The 7,500-nt window shown below is 45.9% G+C and overlaps 1 protein-coding gene across 3 annotated transcripts in view; it reads right to left on the bottom strand.

Moving 5' to 3' along the window:
* The window catches only part of LOC143301504 (5-hydroxytryptamine receptor 1D-like), a 167,665-nt gene that overhangs the window by 109,285 nt on the left and 50,880 nt on the right, over window positions 1–7,500 (bottom strand). The gene's annotated exons all lie outside the window — the stretch shown is intronic.

Here is a 7,500-nt window from a genome sequence, read left to right as displayed (position 1 = left end):
CTGGAGGAAATGTGTTCATACATAAGATACTCCATTTGTTTTTTCCTGTTTTTGTTTCAGAAAACAATGCATGGATTGTGTTCTTTTCACATTACGTCAGCTAAGTAAAATGTCCATAACTCTGTGCTGATGCTAGGTATAACGTCTATTATATGTTATAAAACTGCACTGTTACACAGGATGAAATTGCGTCCACCTTGACCAAGTTGATTATTTCTTTAAAAAAAAAAAGAAAAAAAAAAGAAACTGTACGTTGAGTAAGGCCACATCTTCAGAAGAGCTGCCTTGAGTTGAGTCATGGAGTTCTGTTTTCCTTCTTATTTTCATGTTTGTTTTTATTCACAGGAAACATTTAGCGCACCAAAAAAAGAACTTATGGCAACTGGTGTTGTCCTCTGGCAAAAGTATGTTGAAGAAATCCACCCTGGTGAGTACAGAGATATAAATGCATACACTCAACTCAAGACCTGACGAAGCGCGTTGGGTTATGCTGCTGGTCAGGCATCTGCCTAGCAGATTATGGTGCAGCTTATATGGATTTATCCAAACGCAGTGACGCCTCCTTGAGAAACTTCAGACAGTAATTCTGAGATGAAACGTGTGTTCGTTCTTTAGGTTAGCGTCTTTTCACTATCACTGATATTAGACGATTGAAAAAAAAAGAAGGGGGTGGGGGTGGGGGTGGGGGGGGAGAGGGAAGAGGAAAACAGAAAAGGTAGAAAACTACCCAAAAAATGCATACCTAACATGCAATAACATTTAACAGTAACAATTCAATAATGATAATAATAATAATAATAATCAGAAACCATTAACACAATTCCCAAGTACATTAAATGAATGTAGAAATAGGGCTATGAACTAATGCCTGTGAAAGTTCGACCATAAGAACCTCGTCAGAAATAACTTTCGAAAAATCATTGATTTGTGTGTGTGTGTGTGTGTGTGTGTGTGTGTGTGTGTGTGTGTGTGTGTGTGTGTGTGTGTGTGTGTGTGTGTGTGTGTGTGTGTGTGTGTGTGTGTGTGTGTGTGTGTTCTTTGTGAGTGTTCTTTTGTGTGTGTGTGTGTGTGTGTGTGTGTGTGTGTGTGTGTGTGTGTGTGGGTGGGTGGGTGGGTGGGTGGGTGTGTTTGCGTGTGTATGCGCGTGCGCGCGCGCGCTCGCGTTCGGATTAAGCCCAACCGTATGTGGATGATACGCCGATTAGGGAAACGCTCTGCGGCACTGATTTCATTTTAAACGGGATGAGTCACTGTTATCTTGCTTTTTGTTCATTGTTGAACAAACACTGGATTAAACATCAGTGTGGAATCCAGATTTGCTGAGTGAACGTCTGCAGTTCTTGTCACCGGTTGCCTATCAAGCTCTGTACTTCTGGTGAACCAGGCTGCAGTTGGATCGGGGTCAGGTTAAAGCTAATGCCTTGAAATCGGGGGTATGGTTGCTGTGTCCTGTTTGGTTTTGACTGGTGATGAAGCGATGCGAAGGCCACCTTCATTCTACTTCAGTACCCAATGCGTTGGGCAGTGGGACGAAGGGGTATGGGGTTTATAAGTGTGTGTATGGGTGTATGCATGCGCGCGTGCGTGCGTGTCTGTGTGTGTGTGTGTGTGTGTGTTTGTTAGTGTGTGTGTGTTTGTTTGTGTTTGTTTGTGTGTGTTTGTGTGTGTGTGTGTGTGTGTGTGTGTGTGTGTGTGTGTGTGTGTGTGTGTGTGTGTGTTCGTGTGTGATTGTTCGTGTGTGTGTGTGCGTGCGTGTCTCTGTGTGTTTGTTCGTGTGTGTGTATGTGTGTTTGTTTGTGTGTGTGTGTGTGTGTGTGTGTGTGTGTGTGTGTGTGTGTGTTTGTTCGTGTGTGTGTGTGTGTGTTTGTTCGTGTGTGTGTGTGTGTGTGTGTGTGTGTGTGTGTGTGTGTGTGTGTGTGTGTGTGGTGTGACACAAGAAAGAAACAAGAAAAGAAAGTACGACGTGAACTAAAAGAAAAAAGTGAAAGGAAAAAAATTGCAACAACCGATTACTTCAATTTATATCTCTATGAATTCGTTCCTCAAGACTGAAGACACCATCGATTGAATGGTCTGAGGCCAGTGGACACTAAGCGTCCAGTTCAACCTGGATTGAATGGTCTGAGGCCAGTGGACACTAAGCGTCCAGTTCAAACTGGATGGACCAGGTCCAGAGCTGATGACCCATGGCCACTTTATTCCACACTAATCAACAGTCAGTCTGCGATCGCTTCGTTGAGCAGTTTTTTTTGTTTTTATTTAGTTATTTTCAATTTTGCTGTCCCATCATCTGCACCATTTCAGTTGCATTACTCCCACGCCGCTCATTTAGATTCCCCCATACACGACCACACCCGGGTTCGTCTGTCACACGGTTCCATCGTCGGCAGTCCGCAGGGAACCATCGATGTTAGGTCGCCAGGAGGCCACACACCAGAAGAGACTCTGCACTGCTGCTGAGTCACTTCGGTGGTGTTCAGTGGTGCCTGTTCTGATTTAACGTACTTAGGACACCACCTACTAAGCCCCCTACTGACGACAATAATAGCTTAGTCGCGGAACCAGAGTGGAGACCGCCACCACGTCCCTCAAACAACAGCCCCCCATGAATCTGCCGACACTGAAGACATTGACAGGACTCACCCCAAGCACAGAAGTGGAGGGGTATCGAAACTGAGGTCACCATGAGAGCAGGACATGAAAGGCCATAGACTTTGAGACTGTTTTGTTTATATTGATGATGATGAAGGGCTTCGTTGAGCAGTTCGTTGGACAGGCCTGTGGAGTATATTGCTTTCTTTTGTCTGTCTGTCTGTCTGTCCGTCCGTCTCTCTCTCTCTCTCTCTCTCTCTCTCTCTCTCTCTCTCTCTCTCTCTGTTTACCTCTGTTTCTATATCTTTCTGTCAATATCCGTCAATATCTCTTTTTGTTTAGCAAAAGTCTGTCTTTCGTTTTGTGTATGTGTGTAAATGTATATATGTGTTTGGTGAGTGAGAGACAGAGAGAAACAGATACAGAGACAGAGAGATAGACAGAAAGAGAAAAAAGAGGACGCAGTTTTCAAAATGTGTCACAAGAACGAGTAGGACACTAGCCAAAATTATCTATCCAGGACTGTTGTTTTTGCTGTTGTTGTTGTTGTTTTTACAAGAAACCTCTAATTAGCGTTAACATTTAAACAAATAGAAACAACTCCCCGAAAAACGGAAAGCATCCTGAAACAATAAAAAAGAAGAAAGTCAGTATGAAACACACACACACACACACACACACACACACACACACACACACACACACACACACACACCAAACGAATAATACCTACATGTTCGTAAACCCTCCAGTCTCTCTTCTTTTTTTCTTCTTTTTTTCCTTTTTTTTTTTTTTTTTTTTTTTTTTTTTTTTGTTGTTGTTGTTGTTCCAGACGACCCCGTTTCTGGCGAACTGTCACATTGATCATGTCTCCTGGACAAACAGGAACACAAGGAAGACTGCAGGCAAAGCAAGGCTGGTAGCTCAGCACCATCCATTCTGCATAATTCCTGCAGAGCTGCTGAAACGATCCCGTGTCGACCTCCCCCCCCCCCCCCCCCTCCCCTCCCGACATCAATGTCTGCCTTGCCGGTACGATCGCATCGCTTCACTTCAGATCAGCCTGTACACTCCGTGTGTGGGTGGGTTGGGCGAAGGGATGGTCGGTGCCGAGGACGGGAGTGGCCAGAGCTCTGAGCTTCGACCCATCTCGAATTGTCTTGTGAAGTGGTAGATATTGCTTTCTGTTGCCCACTTGTCTTTCTCTCTCTGCTTGTGTTTCTGTCTGTAGCTTCTGTACTGTCTGTCCCTACGTCTTTCTGTCTGTAGCTTCTGTACTGTCTGTCCCTACGTCTTTCTGTCTGTAGCTTTTGTACTGTCTGTCTCTACGTCTTTCTGTCTGTAGCTTTTGTACTGTCTGTCCCTACGTCTTTCTGTCTGTAGCTTCTGTACTGTCTGTCCCTACGTCTTTCTGTCTGTAGCTTCTGTACTGTCTGTCCCTACGTCTTTCTGTCTGTAGCTTTTGTACTGTCTGTCCCTACGTCTTTCTGTCTGTAGCTTTTGTACTGTTTTGTACTGTCTGTCCCTACGTCTTTCTGTCTGTAGCTTTTGTACTGTTTTGTACTGTCTGTCTCTACGTCTTTCTGTCTGTAGCTTTTGTACTGTCTGTCCCTACGTCTTTCTGTCTGTAGCTTTTGTACTGTCTGTCCCTACGTCTTTCTGTCTGTAGCTTTTGTACTGTCTGTCCCTACGTCTTTCTGTCTGTAGCTTTTGTACTGTCTGTCCCTACGTCTTTCTGTCTGTAGCTTTTGTACTGTTTTGTACTGTCTGTCCCTACGTCTTTCTGTCTGTAGCTTTTGTACTGTTTTGTACTGTCTGTCTCTACGTCTTTCTGTCTGTAGCTTTTGTACTGTCTGTCTCTACGTCTTTCTGTCTGTCTGTCTGTCTGTCTTTGTTATTTTCCTGTCTGTCTATGTGGGTGTGTTTCTGTGTCTGTTTCTTTATACCTAATTCTTCTGTTTGAAGACTGGCGTCTCCGCTTCTCTCTCTCTCTCTCTCTCTCTCTCTCTCTCTCTCCATATATATATATATATATATATATATATATATATATATATATCCACCCTTTGCACTTTTAGTCTCCCCTTCACCCCATCTACCTACCTCAATCTTCCTTCCTCAACCCCTACCCCCCCCCCCCTACCCCCCCTTCCCAACAGATCTCTCTCTCTCTCTGCCGGCAGAGATCAAAGAGCAGGCCGGCGCAGTATTACTTCCAGTGGGACGATCCCCTCCCCATCCTGTCACCCCCTGTGCTGTTCTGTGTTGGAGAAATGACCTGTCTGTGCTTCGATCTCACACCATGGAGGATTGGATTCCGCCCACCCCCACTCCTCCCCCCCCCACCCCCACCCCCACCCCCCCCACCCTCCGCCTCCCCCATTTTTTTCAATTTCCCCAGTCCCTTTCTCTTTCTGTCTTTCTTTCGGGTTTTTTTGTTTTGTTTTGTTTTGTTTTGTTTTTTTGTTGTTTTTTGTTGTTGTTTTGTTTTTTTCTCCCGAGAAATTTCCTTTCCACATGCTTCTCTTCCTATAATAATACAACCACCAACATCCTCTCATCCTTCTTTCTTCTTTTTTTTTTCTTTTTTTCTTTTTTTTTTCTTTTTTTTTTCTTTTTTTTTCTCTTTTTTTTTGGGGGGGCGGGGGGGGGGGGTTCTTTTCTCCACCCTGCACTTTTGCCTCATTCCTCTTCATCACCCCTCATCACCCATCCTCCCTACCTCACTCCCTCCAATACTCCACTCCATCCCGTTCCCCTCTTTTTTTCCTCTCACTTTTTACCTCACCACCAGACAGACAGCTGTTCAGCGGCTGATTGAAGCTGCGGTGCCAAGGTCAAGAAGAGGAGGGTGGGTGGGGGGGTCAATGGGCAGAGACAGAGAGAGAGGGGGACAGAGGCACAGAGAGAGGGGGACAGAGACACAGAGAGAGACGGACAGAGACAGAGAGATGGGGACAGAGGCAGAGAGAGAGGGGGACAGAGGCACAGAGAGACGGACAGAGACAGACAGAGAGAGACAGAGAAAGACGGGACAGAGGCAGAGAGAGAGGGGGACAGAGGCAGAGAGAGACGGACAGAGACAGAGAGAGACGGACAGAGACAGAGAGAGACGGACAGAGACAGAGAGAGACGGACAGAGACAGAGAGAGACGGGCAGAGACAGAGAGAGACGGGCAGAGACAGAGACAGAGAGAGACGGGCAGAGACAGAGAGAGACGGACAGACACAGAGAGAGACGGGCAGAGACAGAGACAGAGAGAGACGGGCAGAGACAGAGAGAGACGGACAGACACAGAGAGAGACGGGCAGAGACAGAGACAGAGAGACGGACAGAGACAGAGAGAGACGGACAGACACAGAGAGAGACGGGCAGAGACAGAGACAGAGAGAGACGGACAGACACAGAGAGAGACGGGCAGAGACAGAGACAGAGAGAGACGGGCAGAGACAGAGACAGAGAGAGACGGACAGACACAGAGAGAGACGGGCGGAGACAGAGACAGAGAGAGACGGGCAGAGACAGAGAGAGACGGACAGACACAGAGAGAGACGGGCAGAGACAGAGGGAGACGGACAGAGACAGAGAGAGACGGACAGAGACAGAGAGAGACGGACAGAGACAGACAGACAGAGACAGACAGAGGCGGACAGAGATATAGACAGACGGACAGAGACAGAGAGAGACGGACAGAGACATAGAGAGACGGGCAGAGACAGAGAGAGACGGGCAGAGACAGAGAGAGACGGGCAGAGACAGAGACAGAGAGAGACGGGCAGAGACAGAGAGAGACGGACAGAGACAGAGACGGACAGAGACGCGGAGAGACAGAGACACAAGAGAGACCCAGACACGGCGATACAGTGGGGACACCGAGACAGAATGCAAGTGCGGCTGCGAATTCTGCATTCACTAGTTGGCCTTAGCCCCCTCATGAAGGGGTGTACATAAGCATACAAGCACATCAGAGCCATACCAAAATGTTATACATACATAATCAGAGTTCACGTCAGAGACAGGAAGACAGACCCAGTCAAGAGTCAGACACAGACAGACACAGAGAGATAACAGACAGACAAAGAAAAGACACACAGAGAGACATAGCGATAGAGACTGACACACAGATAGACATATATAGAGAGAGGGCGTCAAAGAGAGAGAGGGAGAGAGAGAGGGGGAGAGAGAGAGGGAGAGAGGGAATGAGAGAAAGAGGGAGAGAGAGAGAGAAGAGTGAAAAAAACAAAATAGAAATGCAATAGAGATTAGCGTGTGTGTGTGTGTGTGTGTGTGTGTGTGTGTGTGTGTGTGTGTGTGTGTGTGTGCACGCACCCGCAGAGACGTGTGTGTGTGTGTGTGTGTGTGTGTGTGTTTACTTGTGTGTATGTACGTGTGTACGTACTTAGGTTGGTACCTGTGTTCGTGCACGCGTGTATGTGTGTGTGTGTGTGTGTTCGTGAGTCTATAGGTATGTATATGTTCGTACATTCTCTCTCTCTCTTGATACAGTTCTATTTTACCAGTTACGAAACTTTTTTGCTAACTAGTTTTGAGTGCTTTTTTGTTCACCCACAAGATTCAAAGTTCCATAAAATGATTTTTTTTTTCCTTTTCAGGAAGTGTTGTCAACTTCTATCTGCTGGAATTCCGGGATTGTTATCATTTCGTCTGTAAAGCATTATATTTATTGGTTAGGAAATTGATTTTGATTTGTATTTCTCCATTCATCTATTAATCTGTTTCGTGTGTGTGTGTGTGTGTGTGTGTGTGTGTGTGTGTGTGTAAACGTGGCCACTTTTGTTTCATTGTTTGTTACACTTCTTTTCCCACTGGCTATAAAATACCATATAACGCAAACAATGACATTAAAAAAAAAAATTAAAAAAAAAAGGAACGGTAAACAAATGAAC

Source organism: Babylonia areolata, chromosome 2 (genome assembly GCF_041734735.1).
Source record: "Babylonia areolata isolate BAREFJ2019XMU chromosome 2, ASM4173473v1, whole genome shotgun sequence".
Lineage (NCBI taxonomy): Eukaryota > Metazoa > Mollusca > Gastropoda > Neogastropoda > Buccinidae > Babylonia > Babylonia areolata.
This window is presented reverse-complemented; position numbering and strand designations above follow the sequence as displayed.